This window comes from Gallinula chloropus, assembly GCF_964237585.1.
Source record: "Gallinula chloropus genome assembly, chromosome: 3".
NCBI classification, from domain to species: Eukaryota; Metazoa; Chordata; class Aves; order Gruiformes; family Rallidae; genus Gallinula; species Gallinula chloropus.
In genome coordinates, this window is record NC_140087.1 from 27,026,353 (window position 1) to 27,035,780 (window position 9,428).

Sequence of the window (9,428 nt, forward strand, 5' to 3'; positions counted from 1 at the left end):
CTACCCCTTCTGTAGGTGGAAGTTTCACTGGCAGTCTGGCACAGTGGCCATCCCTATAGATGTCTGAGACAACCTGGCCAGTGGTTCTGCAACTTCACATCTGAGTTCCTTCAAAATTCTGGTTAAATGCCAACCTGCCCCGGTGACTTACTAATATCTAATTTGTCTGTTTGGTTTAATTCACTTTGAATCCCTGTTCCTACAGCTGAAGGAAATGGGAACAGCGACTTGAAATAATTTGGTTTTCAAGCCACTAGGCCAAAGCAGTAGTTATATGTTAAAAGGAAATCTGTGGAAAGAAAATAAGGTCTAGAGATTCTATCTGGCTATTCACAAGTAATCTGCATTGTGCTAAAATCATTGGAGAGAGTAGTGATAGCAATCATAAAGGTCATAGCGAAGCACCTTTCAATTTGCACATCTGTCATAGTAGTGCCAACCGACTTACAATGATAAACAGGAGCTAAATTAAGAATGATCAGGGAACCCCATTCGCATTATTGAAGCATCATAGAATAAGTGCAAAAGACAGGTGGCATAAGTGCTAAAACAAGGATGGAGAGTATGTGCTGCAGGGAATCAATCTACTGCATTAACGGCTAATGGCACACTCAGTGTTTATCCATTATTTATCACATAAATGAGTATGTACTGTCTAGACTGCAAGAGGTGCTTTCATAACAGAGTGACACTGATTACTGAAAATTAAAAAATGAGAGCTGATCTTAATAAATGAATTGAAAATTAGCAAATGGTAACAAACTCCACATGGTATATCTGTTCACCCTAATAACACTGGCTTTTGTTTTGGTTTTATGAAAAGTCTTTGATTCATTGCTCTAATTTTAGAGTTTAGTGAACACTGCAATACCTGGGAAAAAGGCAGGGGACTTAGGACACAGTCGCTTCCTGCCACTTCCATGTCACATACATTCATTTGCATGCACACTGTCATTCTGAGCCACTTTTTGTTTTGCTTTATATTCTGCTACTTCATTCCTTTTCCATTCTCAGTGAAAACTGAGAATATCTGCTCCTACTGAGAGGTGATGCTGCTCAAAATGTATTGTCTATCAGTTGTGGCACAGAAACCACACTCTATGCACTAGTTTTAAGGTTTTAATCATGCCAGGACACTGGCCTTGAATAAATAACCTACATGAGCTCAGGCTTGATCATGTGTCATTATGAGTGGAAGCTGTATCATTACATTCCGAAGAAGACTCAAATTTTCACCTCAGACCCAACAAAGGTGTTAGAACTGGACACAGATTTAAATGGTTAGTTCAGTCAGGAAACCGTTTATAGACTAATTCTAATGAAAACAGTACAAGGTTATTTAGGCATGCTCGTTTGTCCATGAAAGACAGTAGAACTGTATAAAATAAGTGGGAAAGATGTAGTGCTTGTGTCAGTATGTTAAATATCTTAAAAAGATGATTTCCTCATTAAGATGATACCATTCATAGAGACTAGGTAGCCATTTAAAATGTTACCTATGCTGAATGTCAGTAGTTTTTATTCACCTGCATTACACCCTATCCTCATCACAGACCTGTAATTCCCGAGAGGAGACACTGATTATATGGTAATTAGTAAGGTGTTAACTAGGCATGTTGGCTCTGAAAGTAAGTTGTGGATTTCTTCCATCTGAATCCATCATACTCTGTTCAGTTCTGTATTAAGCAGCAAGCTGTTGTCCCAAGCTGAATCCCCTATCAGGATAACAGACATAGTAGGATATGTTTTCAGTGGCAAGGTGAAAAATAAGAAATTTCCTCAGCTTCCATCAGAAATGCCTGGAATTTAAAAAGTCCCTCTCTCCAATCGCTGCTGGAAACATTCATAAGAAGGACATCTCTTATTAATAGGAGTCAACAACAACAAACCAACCAAAAACAAACCCAAAAAAACCTTCTCAAAACTTGGACTGCATAGGTTCAGAAAACATAAAGAGAGAGGACAATTTTATGATTAACCTAAACCAGCCAAAATTAAATGGAGTCTTCCAAGGATTTAGATTGGGTTCTGAATCTCAGTGTGCTTCTGGGCTGCTCAGAAATGATAGGGCTGCTGGGTCAGTGGCTGCATAGGTACAGGCAAGACTTGAAGATGCTTGAAAATAGGCTGGGTTTTTTTGCAAACTGTTCATAAACAGGATTTCTTCCACCCCCCTTCACAGGAATATTTTGGCAAAAATTTGAAGTCTTGTTCATTTTCAATTATCCCTAGCAATTGCCACTTACTTGGTTAATTAGTCAGATTTACCAGCTAATATACTCCAAAAAGGCATCTAAAGGCTTTCAAAGGTATCCTTATTATCATATTTACAGTCTCCAAGATTACTTCCAGCAAAGACATCCTAATTCAGTCTCTTCTTCTGGTTTATTCTATCGCGCTTCATTAGCTAGTAATCATACTGCGAAGCCTTGTAATAATGCTGCTTCACATCTGCTTAAACTGCCATCTCTTCACGACACACTTGTGTTCCTTCTGTAAATAGAAAACAACAACAAAGTGACTTGTGGTTAGTCCATTCAGTTACTGAATTTGAGATTTGGGGGCAGGAGCTGTGGCAGCCAAATTTTTCCCAAGCACATTAAATACTCGCTTTTCTTTGCAAACACCCTTTCTTCCAGTGTGTCCTCTGCAGTGGTTATGAGTATTTTGTACCAGTACTGTCATTCAGGAAAGCAAGGACTGTGGTGATTTCATTCACCTGCAGAGAAGTTCCTGTGATGTAGCTGTCTCGAAATATTTGGATTTTTACTTTTGTTCCAATGAGTGGGTAGCAAGAATCGTAACAGTCCAAAGTCATTTCATGTTCATTTATTCACATGTGCATTTGTGGTGACTTATCTGAGCTCAAATGTGCAAGAGTGTACAGCTGGTTTATTTCTGAAGGTTGATCTAGACCTCCTGCTTCTCCCTTACTCTTCTCCTTTAAAGCATATTATCATTCTATCCTCTGCAATTAATCTCAAATGATCATCAGGCTATAAAAATATACAAAGCTGAACAAACAGTAGAGAAAGTTATTCATGGTTGTTTCCCTAAACCCAGTGTGCAATTCATTTCTTGTATCACATCAATATATGTGTTTGTGTCCCATTTCACCTACATTTTCAGGTCTTTACTGTGGATTTTTTTTTCCAAGATGATTTTATAAAAAGGCTTTTAGCTATGGAAATATAGACACAGATCAGATAAATGAGGAAATCACAGGAGTATTTTTTTTGTCTACTACATCCGCAGCGGCTGTGTGTTTCTAAGATCAAGATCTGAAAGGAGGCTGGAAGAGTGTAAATGAGTTTTAATGATTTAATCCATCAGCATAGCCATGGACTGAACTAAAAAGAAAGAAGGCAGGAAAAAAAGAATATTCTGGAGACACAAAGATACCTTACCCGAAGATTTCTTGTTCACGTTCTAGTTTTCCAGAATATGAATCAGCTTTGACCAAACATTTTTTGATACATGGAAGAAAAACAACAAAACCAAAACAAACAAACAAAAAAAAGCATCAGTATGCAGGAAAACTGGATCCATCTGTAGTGCAATATCATCACAGTACGGTGGAGACCTCCTGCCATTGTTAGCCCAGAGATATGTGAGCCTTCAGCAGCAGATTGTATTGCAGGGAAAGATGCACACTCAAAATGACACAGTCTCTCCGAGTTGTGTAAAAGACATTTTGAGGATGAGCACTAGAATAAAAAAATAGACAGAACAAGAACTTCCAGCTGGTGATGGAGAGATCCTGGTTACTGCTGTATTGTCTTGCAGATAGTAAGATGCCAGAAGTGTGGAGTTCTGCTGAGAGTCACTCCTACCGGGAGAGGAGGAGTTGGCAAGGATAAGCATCCCTTGCAGGGGGGCCAGCAGATGACGGTAGGCACCTCCAGGTTTCCTTGGCAGCCCAAACCCAACACAAGCTTCTGCAAAGTCATCGCAGCCAAGCTAGTTTAAAAAACTGGCTATGCCAAGTCTTTGAGGTTTGGTTACGATTGTCCTTGCTAGCTAGTGCTGTCTCTGCAGCTGAATGAAACGGCCTCTGTATCCTGGCTGTTGTACTAGATGCATGTTCCCGATCACCCTTGATCAGTCAGACCTCACTACAGCTGAAACAGAAAATTATTCACTCATTCACAGTAAGATCCTTCACATTTACTCTACTTTCCAGTGCTGCCCATTAGAGTTAGTTGTCACAGAAAAGAATCTGTTGTTTAAGAAACTAACATATTTTTGTGTATCTCAGGTTTCCTTAGAAGTCCAAGATGTAACTGGGCAAAGTATAATTTCATATTTATAATTTTAATGTAAATGAACAAATAGTTCTTGCTGAGATGAACTTTCAGTCAGCACACAAGGCAGCAGGTTTTACTCGTCCTGTTTTATGGATGAGAATTTGGGATAGAGACAGGGTGCAGACCAGTAATTCCACAACTTTTCATCAGTGATTTAGTAGAGATTTGTTTCAATTCAATTCCTAAACTGCACATGTGAAGTCTCCAGCAAAAAATTAACAATCATATATCTCTTTTATGCTGGCAGCACTACAGAAGTGTTGTGAAGCACCTGCGTCATTCCTACGCCTTGTTTCTCACCCCACCTCTAATCCCTCTGCCCAGGTGTTCAGAGCAGGTAGCACGGTCAAGCACTTGTAGGATTTAAGCCACCAGAGACCTGATTTTAGCAAGATAACGTAGGAAGCAGAGGCAGACATGGCAAGTTATGTGTATGTCACGTATGTACCTCCATTTACACCACAGAACTGTTGAGGCTGGAAGGGACTTCTCGAGATCACCTGGTTGAATCCCCCTGCTCAAGCAGGTTGCCCAGGACCCGTGTCTAGATGGGTTTTGAGTGTCTCCACAGATGTAGAGTCCACAGCTCCTCTGGGCAACCTGTTCCCATGTTCAACCATCTGGACAGTAAATAGCTGTTTCTTATGTTCAGGTGGCGTTTCATATGTTTCCAAGGCACAAGGTAGCAATTGTTACGTTAGGGCTGCCTTCTATCAAGAGGGCCTAGGAGAAGGCAGACACTCAGTATGCAGTTACATGCACAGTTACATTTTCTGACCTGTTTGTGGAAATTTGTCTTCTTTTGCACGTTTTCAGTGAATAAGAAGCTGACTAATTTTTCTCCATGGCAAGCCAGTTCTGCTTTTCCACTGTTCGCTGATACTCTGAAACAATACTGCCTATCCAGCCTGTTCAAGAATTTGATGACAGGTAGATGTGGTGTAAGGGATGAGTTCTTAAAACAGGGCAGCAGGTGATTTATGACTGTGCACTCCATGTACCCAAGCTATTTCCCAAAGGCTACATCCCTCTGAGAGATCGCATGCTACAGCATAAGAACGTTTGCTCTGGTTCACAGAGGGTCACATCATCTGTGGGCAGGTAGAATACTCCTGGTGAGTATTGCTCTTTTACACCTCAGAGGTAACCTTCCCTCCCTGCCCTAATACTGACTGATGTAAGCAGCAGAAAGCATATGAAATGAAGATATAAAATCCTTACCGTGAGACAGCTTTTGTTGCACACAAGGTATCTGATCCAAATGTGAAGAAATGTTAATCTGCTAACACAGCTCCTGCTTCACTTATATAATCAAAGCTCCTGCTTTGTACAATAAGGCTTTTTCTTTATAAAATCATTACTTTGTGAAATTCTAACTTAGTGGGGAGGCTGAAGAGAGCAACTTTTGTCTGTTCATTTCTTCTTTATAGCAAGAAAATTCACGGCGGTTCAGGATAACGCGAAGCTTAACTTGCAGAAAGGATGAGGGAATTTCCAGCTGCCCCAAACTTTGTTCCACTTGTCTCCTGGTTGTCTCTGCTCCAGCACTATTTCCCATTGTTAAATATATACATATATGTATATATGTATATATAAAAGTCAGTACAAGATATGCCAAATTAGTAACTTTCCTGTTATTCTCAAGGCTAAATTCAAAATTAGTTGAAAATAGTCATTATGCAAGTAGGTAGCTCCAGAAGTCTTACAGAACAAACTGCTCTTTACACCTGGTATAAATGCAGTCTTTTCATTTTTATTATCCTTTTTTTTTGCCATCCTTCAATTTTTATCATATTTGTTCAAAACACATGAAGAAATAGAAACTTGCCTAAACTTTATTAGCAGTATTTACAATGGGCCCAGTTACCGCAAATAACTAAAAAATGTTGAGTTTAACCCTCCTCTGATATGTGGGGCCATTTACTACCCAAGTGACAGTTCATCAGACTGAAGAGCTATCTACTAAATATATACATACCCACTGAGAGAATATCTAAAATATCTTCTACCTTAGGCACAGTTAAGCTTTTTTTTTTTTTAATAATTGCTTGCTGATTTTGAACTTACAATATTTCAATAATTTCACTTATATTCATTGCAAGAAAGCTTAATTTTTGCATGTCTGAGTGTGACATGGGAGTCACACTCCCCCAAATCCAGGTAGGTATACTTACCTTGGCACAGTTTGTACACTCTGCCTCAAATATTAGAAACTGCAGTATCAGGTGGTCCTGTGTCCAGCATCGCCAAAAGCACACTGTGGTGAGGCAGTATTACCGATTTCCTATGAGTCTCAGCATGCACCATCATTATTATTATTATTATTATTATTATTATTATTATTATTATTATTATTATTATTATTATTATTATTATTATTATTATTATTATTATTATTGCTTTGGAGACAACCACTGCCACAAAACTCTTAAAGCATTCTCATCTGCTACCCTGCATAGAAAAGATTAAAACTTGGGACTCCAAGATCTTACACTTTCTTCTGTCCAAGTGCCAACCAGCAAAAACTTCATGCTACTCATTTTATATTAACAATTGGATGGGAAATCCACCTTTTTAGTTCTCTTTTCCACTCAGTTCTCTGACAGATTTTTAGGCATCTTGCTTTCCTCCCCTGTAGTAGACAACATTAATAACATTTCCCATCCCAGACCTACCAATACTTTCTAAAGCTGTTTTTCATCTCTACTGAATGACAAGTATGACCCATGTCAAACTCTCACTTTCAAATAAATTTAGTTTTACTGTATATTATGACTTCCAAAAATTCAGGTCAGACTTTTCACAATTTACATACAAACAAATATTTAAACGTCAAGACCTTAAAAATCACAGGCTAGCACTGAATATTGTATTTTACATGCCACATAGCCTACCTATGATTTATGCATTTAATAAAAACATGGAAATGCGAACATTTTATAAGTATGAAAAAGTCGCACCCATGTAACAATACAAAAGGCAAATTAGCAAACTTCTCATTTTTACTTCGCTGAAAAAAAGTAAGATCAAAAAACCTCAAGGAAAATAAAATTCCCTGCAAACCCATTTCAGCCAGAGGCACAAAAAGCTTTGCTGCTTGTCTCTCAGTAGCCAGGGAATATGAAGTCCACAGTAGCACATAAAGGCTAATGGCAGCCTACAATCTCATTAGCCCGTACTATAATACAGAGATTCAACAGATACTTCTTTAGAAAGGACACAGGCACAAAGAACCCACCCACAAATTAGTTCTAAGTTTCCTTTCAAAGGTCTAGAAATGCATAATAAAGGAGAGTCTTTGATCAGGAGGGAAGGTTGGCTGAGCCTGGCATGTTAGCTAGCCTGCCTTGAGATTTTCCTGACTGAAAGAAAATAAATGAGGAACAAGAGTGTTTACACATTTTGCTTCATTTAGTTTTTCACCTTGGCTTACAAGGCTGAGTGGAAGTTTTTCTTCGTATGAGGCTAGAATGTTCTGTGAGCTTTGCTGAGATTTCTATGGAAGAGTGGAGAGCAGAACTGAAGAGCATTCAAATGGGGCTCCAAGAAGCCCAAGTAGTTTTTCTGTAAGTTTGGAGGATGCTGTGAGCCTAGAGGATGTTTAAATGCACATGGCTAAAAGCCAAACTGAGAACGGCGGTTATCAAGTTATGTCCAGAGACCATTAATGTCTCTGGTGCTGTATCAGTGACACAGAGGTGACCCAAGGAGTGAATTCCTGCACATGACAGGAGGAGCTGCAGTAGGGGACAAACTGAATGAGGCTTAGACAGCCCCAAACTCTTCCTGTCAGAAGCTGATCGCAAGACACAAGGGTGTGCATGGACATGTAACCAGTCATGCTGTGGAACTCTGCACAGAGTAACTGGCCTTTGAGAGCTTACAAAGCTCGAGTCCATTGTGACTTGCACACTAAGGGTGCCTCTAGAGCAGTACTACAGTTCAAACAAATAGTAGATCTCCTGATCATCTGGACTTACACTGAGCTCTGGTTCATAACTTGACACAGTTTCAGAAAGCAAGCTGGATTCCTTTTGAATAAAACCAAACCAGAAGATGTGCTCTAGGGGCTCACTAATGGAGTCCAGCCACTAATGAATATTCAGTCCACAGCTCCAGATAAGAAGTAGCCTGAAGTGAAACATCCTGCAATGCACACAGTACAGACATCAGGTCCTTGGCAGCAACTGTGCTGCTCTGCAGATCCCCTTGCATTGGTGCACGCTGCTAATGCGATTAGTCTGATCTCCCGTTGTACTGCAGTCTATTGGTCTGGCCTGCAGTTCCACTGAAGATCGTTTCATTGCATCCAGATGCCTCTTACACTGAACCTTGAGACTTAGAGGAGACCAAACCCTTTTAGCCTGTAAGACTTAAATATGTGCCACAAACAGCAGAAGAATCTGACTGCCTGATGTACTTACTGGGGCTGTGAACTCCGGTATGGCAAGGTAAAATAACCCAAAGGATCTGGTGGGTAATTTGTTCACCATGCTTCTAGAGGATTCTTTGTCCATGCCTCTGCATATGCAGATCTCTTAAACTGTACTAGTTTCATCTCACATAGCTGCTAGCATGTGTTCAAAGCACTCGTTCAGTTTGCAGAAACTTGAGCATAGTGGATCCCAGATGAAGAGGTTTTGACTCTATGTAGTAGTAAAAGTAGGGAACACATTGCACAGTTACTCATTGATTCCTCTTGCCTTCCAGTAGCACAACTGTGATGAAGAACCTTATTGTTCGAATATTTATTTCAGTCAGAGAGATGTAGGGAGATGGTGTTTATAGAAGTGGCTTGTCTATCCAAGCCAAGACATCACTGCTGGTGGTTTTATCCCCTCAGTATATTCTATGATTCTTTGAAAATAACTTTTCCGGGCAGTGGAGCTCTGCAATCAAGCACTTTGGGACCCTTTCAGGTTGTAGAACTGCAGGCCCCAGACCCTCTCAACTGCTCCTATGCATCAAGGATCTCTCTGCTGATCAACCCCCTGCTGACAGAAACAGTGGTGCCTTTGAAAGAAAGCCTGGTATAAATACCTTAGATCACACCAGTGCTCACCAACCCAACCAGCGCCTTTCACTTGATTTCCTCCTATGACATGTTGTGGGTTTTTTTTA